The sequence below is a fragment of the Lepisosteus oculatus genome, chromosome 10 (assembly GCF_040954835.1).
Source record: "Lepisosteus oculatus isolate fLepOcu1 chromosome 10, fLepOcu1.hap2, whole genome shotgun sequence".
Classification (NCBI taxonomy): domain Eukaryota; kingdom Metazoa; phylum Chordata; class Actinopteri; order Semionotiformes; family Lepisosteidae; genus Lepisosteus; species Lepisosteus oculatus.
In genome coordinates, this window is record NC_090705.1 from 28,312,106 (window position 1) to 28,324,669 (window position 12,564).

The window sequence follows — 12,564 nt, forward strand, 5'->3', positions numbered from 1 at the left end:
GAAAAAGCTCTGTGCTCTGAAGAGCTCAAGGATAAGACAACTGGCAGGGACCTCCTGATAACAATGAATGACGTCACCACGCAAGCTATCCAGATCAAAACAAGGGAACACTACCAAGAAAGAAATCAAGGACCTGTGTATGCACCGCACAACATTCCGCTTGGTTCCTGCCTCTCACACATGCGACCTCCTGACTTGCAGATATCATTTTACCAGGGAAAACAGAGGAAGAGCATAAGCGTGGGCATCATACAAATCACCCGAAAAGAACATCAGGCAAGACCGAGAGATTGCTTTTGTGCTACTGTGGCGTACACTGGCACACACAGATAACCTGCCTGGAGCACCCCAGAAGACATCCCTGCTTGTTAAGCAATAAGGAGAGCATATCAAGTGGAGCAGCAACTCCTCTCTTCCTGCAACGACTTACTCTCTTCACCACACTGTCCTGTGGGTTGACCAGCCACAGCTTCGTCAACTCCGGTGCGGGAATTTCATCAACCTGAAGACCATTCAGTATTTGAACATTCCCCTGGTTTCCTGTGAACAGGTTCTGGTAGCACGGCATCTTAATGAGAGCCCACAAGGCTCAGGCCAGATTCTGGAAAAGACCACAACCCTGACCCTGACTGTAGGGGCACTCCACAGTGAAACTCTCAAATTCCTGTGTGTTCCTTCAATGTGCTGCCCAATGATTCTTGGGTTCCCGTGGCTCCAGGCCCTTAACCATCACTTGGATTGGCCTGGGGTTCTACCTGTTGGAGTGTCTGTTTCCCATTGCAATTTCTGCCTGATGCCATGGATCTCAGTCTTGACGACCTTCCTCAGGCCCATCACAATATAGTGGACATATTGAGCGAGAAAGAGTCATAAATGCTCCCACGGCACTGGAAATATGACAGCCCTATATATCTTTTACCTAGCACCACACCATCCAGAGGCCTCCAGTTCATCCTCTCATTGCTGGAGACCAGAGCTCTGAAGGAATATATTGTGGAGAACCTCTGGACCCTCCTCATCTCTGGCTGAAGAGAGTCTTCAAGGATTTGAAGCCATAAGTCACTTCGGTTCCAGTTCTCCATCCAGGTCCCACTTCTCCCTTTGAAGTCAAAGGGAGATGCTTCAGATGTGGGAGTGGGTGTGGTCCTGTCCCAATGAGTGAGAACACCACTCGCACTTCACCCCTATTATTTCTTTTCCTGGAAGTTGTGCCTGACTGAGCACAATTATGATGTGGTACACCATGAACGTCTAGCAGTGAAGATGGCCCTGGAAGAATGGAGGGAGCTTCTTAAGTGAGACACAGATCTTGTCTACATCTTCACAGACCACACAAATCTGGAGTATGTCCTCTGCTAAAGTACCTCTCTTCTGGATATGATCCTGGTCCAAAAACTCAGGAATCTGGCCTTATGCAACTCCATCTGCAACTGGATATTGGATTTCCTGATGGACAGACCTCAGGTGGTGAAAATTGGCAGCAATATCTCCTCTACAGTGATCCTAAACACTGGAGCTCCACAAGCCTGCTGTCTCAGTCCTAGGCTATACTCCTTGTTCACCAATGACTCTACAGCCACTTACAGCAGCAACCACATCATTAAGTTTGCAGATGACACCACTAAAGGGCTGATCAACAATAACGATGAGTCCACATACAGGAGTGAGGTGGAGTATCCTACAAAATGGTGTCTTGACAACAATCTGGCCCTGAATGTCAACAAGACAAAAGAACTCATTGTGGACTTCAGGAGCCCCAGAGGGAGGCACACTCCAATCAGCATCAATGGCACAACAGTGGAAGTTGTCAACTGCTTCAGGTTCGTGCAGATCTCCACAGACTTGGCTTGGTCTCACAACACTGTAGCCAGTCTGAAAAATGCACAACAACATTTGCACTTTCTGCGGTGCTTAAAGAAATGCAGCAGGAGGAAGCAGTTCCTCATGAACTTTTACCACAGCACCATAGAAAGTGTTCTCACTAGTGGTATCACTGTGTGGTACAGCAATATTACAATGCATGACAGAGATGTTCTACAAAGTGCTGTCAACGGCACAGAGGATTATAGGATGTGATTTACCGTCAATCGATGAGATCTACACCATCCGCTGTCGAAATAAAGCCCAATCCATCATTCAGGATGCCAACCGGCCACAAACTGCTCTCCCCACAACCCTCTGGCAAGTGGTACTGCACTGTTAAGGCAAGGACCACTAAACTCAAGAACAGCTTCTATCCCACTGCAGTGCACATCCTCAACAGCTAACTGCAGTGCCTTAATACACATCTGCACTACGCACTTTTTACATAGTCTTTTGATCTCACTACTAATTTATTTATTTTTTCATAACATATTATTCCTGTTGTCTACATTGTGTGGTGTTGTCTTTTGTACTGTGTATGTCTCGAGAGATCAGCACAATCAAGAATTCTAATGTATGTATACTTATGGCAATGAACTACTCTACTACTTCTCTAGTCAGACAGATAAGCGACTCAAAGACCTAGCTGCACTGCCACATGTTCACTTTTCAAACAACTACCCTTCTGTCTTGATCTCAGCTCTCTCAAGATATCCAGATGAACATCTCCTCTGATATGACTCAGTTTGTTTGCCATTATGGGCTTCAACCATCTCTCCTTGGGCTACATGCAGAACCCTCAAATGTCCCAGCAACTGACAGGGTCACCCAAGACCTAAAGGGGATTTGGTGGGTTGTGCATGCGAATCACCAGAAAAGCCATTCAATGTCAATAAGGAGTTGCCCCACCTCTGAGATTGGGATGTGTTTAGCTCTCCATTAAGTTTCTCCATCTCTGCCTACTGTCACGGAATTTAGCTCCCCATTTCATTGGCCTGTACAAGGTAATTGAACATGTCACCTACTGCCCTGCCCTTTACTGTTTCCCGGGATGATGGATATCCTCAGTATTTCATGTGTCACTTCTGAAACTAGCTACCAGTGATCCATCTGTTTTTGCTTTAGTGCCTCCAGCTCCATTTCACAAAGACTCAGGAGTGCTCATGCCACACTGCATCCTAGATTCCCACCAGGTTCAGTCCAGTACCTTGGTCATTGGAGAGGATAAGGAAAAGAGGAACAGCACAGGTACTCCCTGAGCCATGGATGTTCCATGCATTCCATGCACGACATCCCTCAAAACCATGTCTGGTGTCAGGAGAATACCCATTAAGTTGGGAGCACTTTCATGCCAGAGCTGGGAGCAGCTCGCTGCCTGAGGTTGTCAAGGATAGCTGCAGCATTCCCACAAGCACTCACATTCCAACTCAGCCTATAATGACCAGGCTGGGTCATCTGTTTGTGCGTCCCATTCTCTTTTAATCAGGAACACAATCATCCACTCCATGATCCATTAATCAGCATTTAAGCCAGCATCCTCACTATTTCAGTGCTTTGACATTGAGCTACCAGGTGGTGTAGTGCAAATTCCTGGCTGCTTCAGATACCTGTCTTTATTAGACTCTGATTCCTCAAAACACTGCTTTCCTTCTGACTCACCTATACTGTCACGACCACCAACCTGCCCAGACCAGCCCCCAAGAGAACAAATCAGTACCAGCAGCAGGGCGATAATTACAAATGCTGCCGCACGTGTTAACTCTACATTAGACGCCCTACCGTGTGGCAGGCTGCACTATTTAAGCCTCTCCAACCCGTGTATTGCTGCTCGGTATTGAGTAAACTCCTTGAGAGCTCTACCTAGCGATTTCTATACCCTGTGACTTCATGGATTATCTACTATCCTTTTCGCCTTCGGACATCGGATTTCGCCTTGCTACTCGGACCATTTGCCACCTGTGTCTTAGCCTGATTTCTACCTACCTTCCTCCCTTCGACCACAATATCGTCTCACGACTTGGATTGTTTGCCACCTGGGTTTGATCTGGTTTTTTGACCTTCCTTTCTCCCTCTGACCACGAACTCGTTCCTCGTTTCAGATTGTTTGTTGCTGTGCCTCCCACCTACTCCAGCGTCTGCACAGGATCCATATCTCCTCTTCAGAGTATCCTTACAGATACTCTTGACTATCGGCACTGAATTTAGAAAAGTCCCTGTCCTGTCAGCTTCACCGTAGCAGTGTACCGGTCCTCCTTTATTTTCCAGGCTTTCAGTCAGACAATGTGCCTGGCTTATCAGTCAGTCTGCCTGCATCAACCTGAGTACTGCATTTAATCTTCACCCGTAAGTCAGACCCCATCAATGCAGGCCATCCAGCCATGGGAAAACAAGTACTGGTTGCATATAGCTGTCAGATTGTTAACCAAGATGTTAAGATATAAACTGTAAAATAAATCTGTTATTCAGTAAGATCTTACAATGCCTGTGGGGAGAATGCAGAAATTAAAACAAGAACAAATTTCCTTAAAACCTGAAGTGTCTGATTTGGTGTCTCATCTACAGTATAGGATACTTTGTCCTACCTAGTATATATTAAAAATCATGGTTTAAAGCTGGAAATACACATATAACTGTAGCTTCCAAATGCCCCAGCAGTATGATGGTGAGTGCACTGTAGTCTCCAGAGGCAATGTCATTAGTCTAATGGAAGAGGTTAACACGAATATTGACTTCACTTCAGCAGACAGCCCACAAAGATTATAGAGAATAAACCAATTGAGGTGAGCTATAAAAACAAAACACTGCCAGCTCTAACAGCAAATTGAAGTAGCAGAATATTTCTTTAGGGAATATATTTTAAAAACTGAAAATTATAAATCTCAAATCCTACAGCAGTCTTTAACCATTCAAATTAAGTATAATTATAGAATGCTGGAATCAAACTCCTCTTTAAAAAAGATTTTAATACATATTTTATTTCATTTGCTATTTGTTACTTGTAACTGTATAGGGTATTGGTCCAGCTCTGTTTTTTCCAACCCAGACTGCAGAGTAGTATATTTTTTAAATATAATTACTGAACCAGTCAGGAATGGAGCCCTGCCAGTGTAGCAGACGGAGATTATGTGTTTAAAGCTGGTCACGCATTCTTAAGTACATTAGCCAGCATCACTCTTCTCAGAAATTACATTAAGGGTATTTGCTGGCAAAAATGCAGAAGTAAAAGGCTACATATGCCTTTTATTCCATCACTGTAATTTCTGTTTTGCAGCTCCATATTTGTGCTTGAGTAGCCTAAATTTACTTAAATGTATTTAAAAAGTACCTGTAATAAGAATTGCACCAATGGCTGACTGCATCACCACATTTCATGTTAAGAAAATTTATAAAATCACCAGATTTCTTAAAAAATCTTAAGTTTACAAACAAGAGGCAGGCTGTTATGCCAAACTGGCCTGTTTGATAGTTAGCAGCTTACTGATACAAGAATCTCATTCAGCCATTTTTTGAAGGGAGCTAAAACATCAGCTTCAGCTGTGTAGCTGAGTAGTGTGTTCTATACTCCCACAACACTATTTGAAAAGAAGTGCCTTGTATTCTCCATTTTAAATACACTTCCTTGTAGTTTGCACTTGTGTCCTCTGGTTTGCATTTCACTGTTCATTTTAAAGAAGTCCTCTGCATTGACTTCGTCATTGTTTTTGAAGATTTTGAATACTTGTATCAAGTCTCCTTGTACAGTGCCTATAGAGTCTACACCCCTTCTTGACTTTTTCACATTTTATTGTGTTACAGCATGGAACCATGGTACATTTGAGAATGTTTGCCACTCATCAACAAAAAGTACTCTATAATGTCAAAGTAAAAAAAAAAACAGATATTTTACCAAATTAATTAAAAATAAAAAACAGAAAATAATTGAATATATCAGATTTTAAACCCCCCCCCCCCAAGTGGTGATACTTGCTTAGACCACCTTTGGCACCAATTACAGTTCTGTCTCTTTGGGTAAGTCTCTATCAACGTTGCACATCTTGGCACTAAAGTTTTTGCCCCTTCTTCTTGACAAAATTTTTCAAGCTCCATCAAGTTGGATGGGGACCATTTGTGAACAGCAATTTTTAAGTAATTCCACGGGTGCTCAATTGGATTCAGGTCTGGGCTTTAATTTGGCCACTCCAGGACATTGACCTTTTTGGTTTTAAGCCACTCCAGTGTAGCTTTTGCTGTATGTTTCGGCTCTTGCGGATTGCAGCACGTTTTCCTCCAGGATTACTTTGCTCCATCCATTTTTCCTTCTATCTTTATGAGCCACCACCATGCTTCACTGTAGGGATGATGTTCTCAGTGTGATGTGCTGTGTTAGGTCTCCATCAAACATAAAGTTCAATTTTGGTCTCATCAGACCATAGAATCTTCCTCCAAATTGTTGAGTCTCTCACATGCCTTTGGGCAAACTCCAGCCAAGTTTTTTTCAACAAAGGCTTTCTTCTTGCCTCCCTTCCGTACAAGCCAGATTTATGAAGTGTGCGTGCTATTGTTGTCTCCATGCACAGTTTCTTCCATCTCTGTCATGGAGGACTGTAACTCCTTTAGGCCGTAGGCCTCTTGGTGGCTCTTCCTGCCCCGACACACTGTTTTGGAGGACGGAGGATTCTGGGCAGATTCACATTTGTTCCATGTTTTCTCACCTTTGTAATGATGGACTTCACTGTGCATCGAGGTATATTCAATGCCTTGGAAATTTTCTTATATCCTTTCCCTGACGTATTTTTCAAGAACCTTGTCTCGGATCTGCTTGGAATGTTTGGTGTTTTTCATGGTGTAGTGTTTCTTTAGAAATGCACTAACTACATGGGGAAGCTCCCAGACACAAGTGTATTTATTCTGAAATCATGTGAAACACCTCAACTACATGTGGACTTCATGTGGACTCCAGTCAAGTAATGATGTGACTTGGGGAAGAGAGTTGGTTATTTCAGAGGTAATTTAGGTGTGTCAAAGCAAGGGGGTGAATGCTTATGCATTCAATTATTTTCTGTTTTTTATTTTGAATTAATTTGATAATGATGTAAAATGTCTAGATTTTTATTTTACTTCAACATTATTTGTGTTGATGAGTGGCAACAATTCTCAATTAAATAAATTATGGTTCCATGCTGTATCACAATAAAATGTGAAAAAGTAATTTAAGACAGATTATACAGCAGCCATATTATTGTTGTAGCATGGTAACCACAATTATGCTAAACATTCTAAAAAGTTAGTACATTGTACAATTTTAACGTGACTATACAGTGTAGCATTTTGTTTGCATTTATTATTGCTTTCTAAAAATGTACGTGATGTGTAAAGAGTTAAAAACAAGTCTTTTTCATTTGTATCTTTTTCTAGCTCAGAGTTTACCCTTTTTAGAATTATAGTTAATGTTTTTACTAACTTCATGGAAAATCCTGAACTTATCTGCATTGAATGTTATCAGCTAGGGGTTTGCCCCATGTTGAATTTTATCTAAATGTTTATGATTTATGTCATTTGCAGCATCTACAGTGTAAGCTAATTTTCCTAATTTGTTATCATCTACAAACCTGACTTGTTTACTAACTCTACCAGAATCGAGATCATAAAGTAGGAAAACTGGTTATCATAGAACAGATGCCTGTGGTACTCCACTACATCATTTTGCATCACCATAATTGTAACATTTACTCTTTATTTCCTATATATTAATCTGTTCTCAATACAAATGTCCCTGAATGCCAAGTGACTTTAATTTTAGAATTAACATTTTATAGAGAAGTTTATATACCATATCATTCACTGTATGTGTGTCCATTACGGTCCAACTCAAATAAATTGGTTAGGCAAGACCTACTGTACCTTTCCTAAATCCATGATGACTATAATCTAGGATGTTATTTCTATATAGGTGATTTCCTGGTTCTAATAATTATTTCCATAACCTTACATTTACTAGATATTAAACTTATTTATCTATAATTAATTGGGTCACTTTTGTCACCTTTCTTATGGATAGGCACTTCATTAGCTATTCCCCTATCTATGGGAACAATCCCTGTCTTGAGTGACTGCTGAAAATTGTGAGATGTCATTTGGCCCTGGATATTTGATGTCCTTCTAGTACGTGAAACACTTCTGCTTCCTCTATGTAAACACTTTAATAACACATCATGTATTAGTATTAAACTGAGAGATTTGATTAAATATAACATTTGTATCCATTCATCTATTATTGACAGAGAAATATGGATTTAACGCTGCTGCTATTGCAAGAGTGACAAAACTGTGTGAGACAACCTTAAACTGCATGTGGTTTAATAAGACACCCTGTTGTTTCCCTAAATAGAATGATACATTTTTTTACAGTCCATAAAGCTCAATGCTGGTGGTGATGTAAGTGTACAATGCAAAGTTACTGTTGGTACAGTAAACAAATCAGACAAATGTCTTTTAGTATTAAAGATGGAAGCATTCAAATTATGTCAACTTATTTTATTTCTATATTCACTAGAGACAACAACATACAAGAATTGAATGCTTGTGAATGCTTGGAATACTTGGTGAGAAAGGTTTGATTTAACCATTTGTTAATGGATAACCACCTCCTGGCCATAGGATGCGGAGCCTTGAACCCCACATGGCAAAGTATGGTGACCCCAAAACCACCATTGCAGAAATAAATATGGAAGATATAAATGTGGTGAGTGGACAATTACGACAATAGCTGTAGAAAAGTTCGCTTCAGCACACTGGAGTTTGTTCAGATGTATGCATGATATGTTTTGAAAGACCAGCATGTACTGTACAAAGGCGGGAAAATAGTTCTGGGGGGAATCCAGGTTAAATTTTAAGTTAAAATTATACATACAGTAGGTGAAAAAGAATCCAACTATTGTCTCATTAACGAAGAGAAGACTGGTAGAGGAGGGACCATGGGAAAAGCAAATTTGGAATTAGTGGAGGAGAGGTTCGTAAGGACAAAGGTATGACTGTATTTTAAAATAATAGAGTAGGTGTTTGAGTTGTACTGGTTTGTTTTAGTTCTCTTAAGACAAAAAGTCAGTGTGTCACAAGATAGAAGATTGATATCCCATAAGCATTTAATGTGGATTTAAAAGATGTAGAAAAGTGTAAATTGGGAGTGCCTTAAAAAAACAAAGTTTACCAATAAGAAGAGAGATTCCAATGAGTGAAGAAACAGATAGGGCTGAAAAGAAGGAAGAGGGGTAGAATGAACAGAAACAGGGAGTCAATATGGAAAAGAAAGATCTACTGTTGGAGTAGGCAAAAGGACCAGAGGCTATTCAGGGGCTCCTTGCTCAGGATGGGGGTGAGTCTTAAATGAGGGGAAGAAATGAGAGAAATGGAGGCTATTTGAAAGATTGATGGGGGCACGCACGAAGGAAAATATTATAGGCAGGCAACTTGCAAGCAGTTGGGAGGGACGAGGTAAGAGACTGCTTTGCAAGCAGCGGTAGAGTTGCGAAAACTACTGTATGAGCAGTCCGCCTGTGAGGCTGAACCTCCTCAAATTTTTGTGTGTAGATCAAAACACATCAGGATCCTACATCTTTCAGAGTTTTTAACTGACAATATTTTAGTGCTGTTGCTGGAAACAGAAGGCAAATGAGATGGGACTCTCATGGCAGGGTGCCAAAGGCATTGCTGACTTTCAAGAGATTACAGATCAATAGAGCACATCACTCTGTTCTTTGCAAACTTTGCAATTTACATACTCCCCATGACAGAACTTGATTAAAAAAGCACTCAAGTAATTAAAAGAAAATGCATCAGCAAACAATAAAAAATGGTTAATTGAAAAATGGTACTCTGGGGCGAGTCTCCTGGAAGCATCGTAGCGCTAAGAACATTGTTTTGAGTGGAGTGTCCAGAAAAGCGCTATATAAGTGTAAGCAATTATTATTATTATTATTGTAAACTCGATCTTAAGATCTATCGTTTCTTTACGAGTATTTCCCAAAACCCATCGTAACTAAAGTAGCACGTTAAATGCTTCGGAATCTACATGCTCCCTGACTCACTAGTTAATCACTAAGTGCTTCTTAAACTGGCTACCTCTTATGCCAACCTTAGCGACAGAGATCGCCAGGCAGAGCACATTAAATTCACGTCACGACAATTCTCTGGAAATTTAGAATACTCAGATTTTATATTAAGGATTTTGATATTTTGTTGTACTATGTAAGAGGAAATTTGGGAAAAGAACATTTTTTTATACAGTAATTAATTTATTCGTCATCCTGGTTAAATTTCATGTTCATAAGTTAAATGGTCCAATAATACTCCCTCTTTTAGTACTTTTGAAGTGGAGTTGAAATTTCATTTAAATTCCATAAAGAACGGGAAAAATGCTAAAGCAAGGAAAACATATGATATATGTAAAAATATAACTAGGTTACATAAATATTTACCTCATTACCACTGGAAGTTAATTATTTTTTTGTTCTGTTTATGTTTTCTTTCTTTTATCCTGTAGCATTTTCAAGTTCACACAGGACAAAGGACAAGTGGAGACAAGATAGCAAAACAATCGACTGCTTTTATTCTCCAATCAAAACCACAAAATCAAACACAGGATTTACACACACATAAGGGGACCGACGGAACACGTACACAGGCTTAGGGTGGTAACTCGTTAACAGAAGACTATACACTTACAAAGCTACATAGGACACTTAAACTAATATAACACTATTTACATAAGCAGGGTCAGCTGCTGGTCATCATGCTAACCCTCGACTCCCTCCGGCTACAACTCCCAGCCTGCTTTGCAGTACCCTTAGTGCCTAGGTGCGCTACTTGTATTTGTAAATTTGTTATAGTGTAATGAATACGCCTCTGCGCATAACAGGGAGCTTGGCTGCCGGGCTAAAGGAGATTTCCTTTATCTCAGATGGCAAGTTCCCTGTTGCGTGACACCAGAAATCCGGGTTTGATCCCATGTGGTGGCGGGACGAACTGGGATGAGAGTGGTGAGAGCACATGCCCTGAGAACCCCAATCTGTTAAAATATATTTAATTAAAAAAATGAAAAGTTTTATACTTGACTAGATGATATAATTTTCATGATGAAATGCAGTAATGTAAATTCATGTTAAATCATTGGACCTAATGTTTATTTATATTTAAAGTTCGAATACCATTTTATGTTCTGTCATGATTGTTGGTAAAACTTAGACCTACTTGTTTTTAAATTTGATTATAGGTCCTGTATTTGTTGAGTGACACATGCCAAGCTTAGTAGTTAATTTTCTAAATGTCATGTTAATAAGACCAATTAAAATGGAGTTCCAATACACCCAATAACTATAAATAACTACAGTATTTTCTCATGAAACAGTGATTCTTAAGAATGGCAGCACGCCAAAAAACTCTTGCTTTAAATCAAGTCCACATAGTCAATCTTGGTTTTCTTTCACGGCATGTCAGTCATCTTTTTTCTTTTCTCTTAGAAACAATAGGTGTCCCATTTTGTGCCTATCAATACGATTTGGCTTAATTGGTTGTTAAATTATGTCATGTTTACTTTATATTCCTTTTCACAACTTTATTTAATCTCACTGAAGGACCAAAACCGACACCATATTATGAAAGTATTGTCAATCGATTGTTGTTCAATCGACTTGTGATGCTTTTTGCTAAACGACTTCAGTGGCGGGGTTAACAAAGAAGTACTTTATACTTGCTCGTAAAATTACTGATTAAGAGGGGTTTTGGGAAACGCACGAAGAAGTAGCACGTATGTTACGTACATACATCGTGAAGTTGCTTGTTAATCTCTAAGATTAATCATTTTCAGGAAACTCACCCCTGATGTGTTATGCAAAGGATTTGCAGAGAAAGGTTAATTTACAGTTTTCACATTTAGTTGCATTATAGCTTGCAGTCTTGACACTTTGGTATGCAAATTATATGGTACATCCACAAAGTCAAAACAGAAACAGAAAAATATATAATGATGAAAGGAAAATGGAAAAGTCACAATTGTACAAGAATTCATACTCTTTGTTTGGCGAACTGTACCTTAAAATTACCTTAATGAGTTACACGATTGTTGTAGGGGATTCTGTCTGTGTGTATTAATAGTGGTTAACATAGCTGCTGAATAAATATACCTCTGTAAGGTCCCTAAGTCGGGTAGTGACTTTCAAAGAAAGATTCAACCATTGAGAAGATTAAACAACCGAGATCTTTCATATCAGGGATAACATTCTATAAAGATCCAGGTCAAAAGAAGGGTAGAAATTATGAGAGAATATGTCCATGGTCAACATTATCCTCCACAAGTTGTTTCGCAAAGGGGTCATGTATGGAACTGAAGAAAAACCCATCTCAAATCCTAAAATACATGGGGTTTGCAACAAAACACTTAAATTATATTACCAACATACAGTACGTCAAAATGTTTTGTGTAGAGATAGGGCAAAACAATGTATATTATATTGGAAGCAAAAACAGCATGGTGATGGTAGCCTAGTTGTGCTGCTCATAAGCTTGTCAAGGGAATATAGATGGAGCATTGTACTGGCAATGTACTGGCAAATCTTTAGACCAATCAACATATTTCATTTTTTCTTTTATTTCTGGGTGATATTTATTGTAACTTATCTAAAGTATTAGTTTAACATTTAGGTTTTGAACAAAAATTAAGTCTAAAAA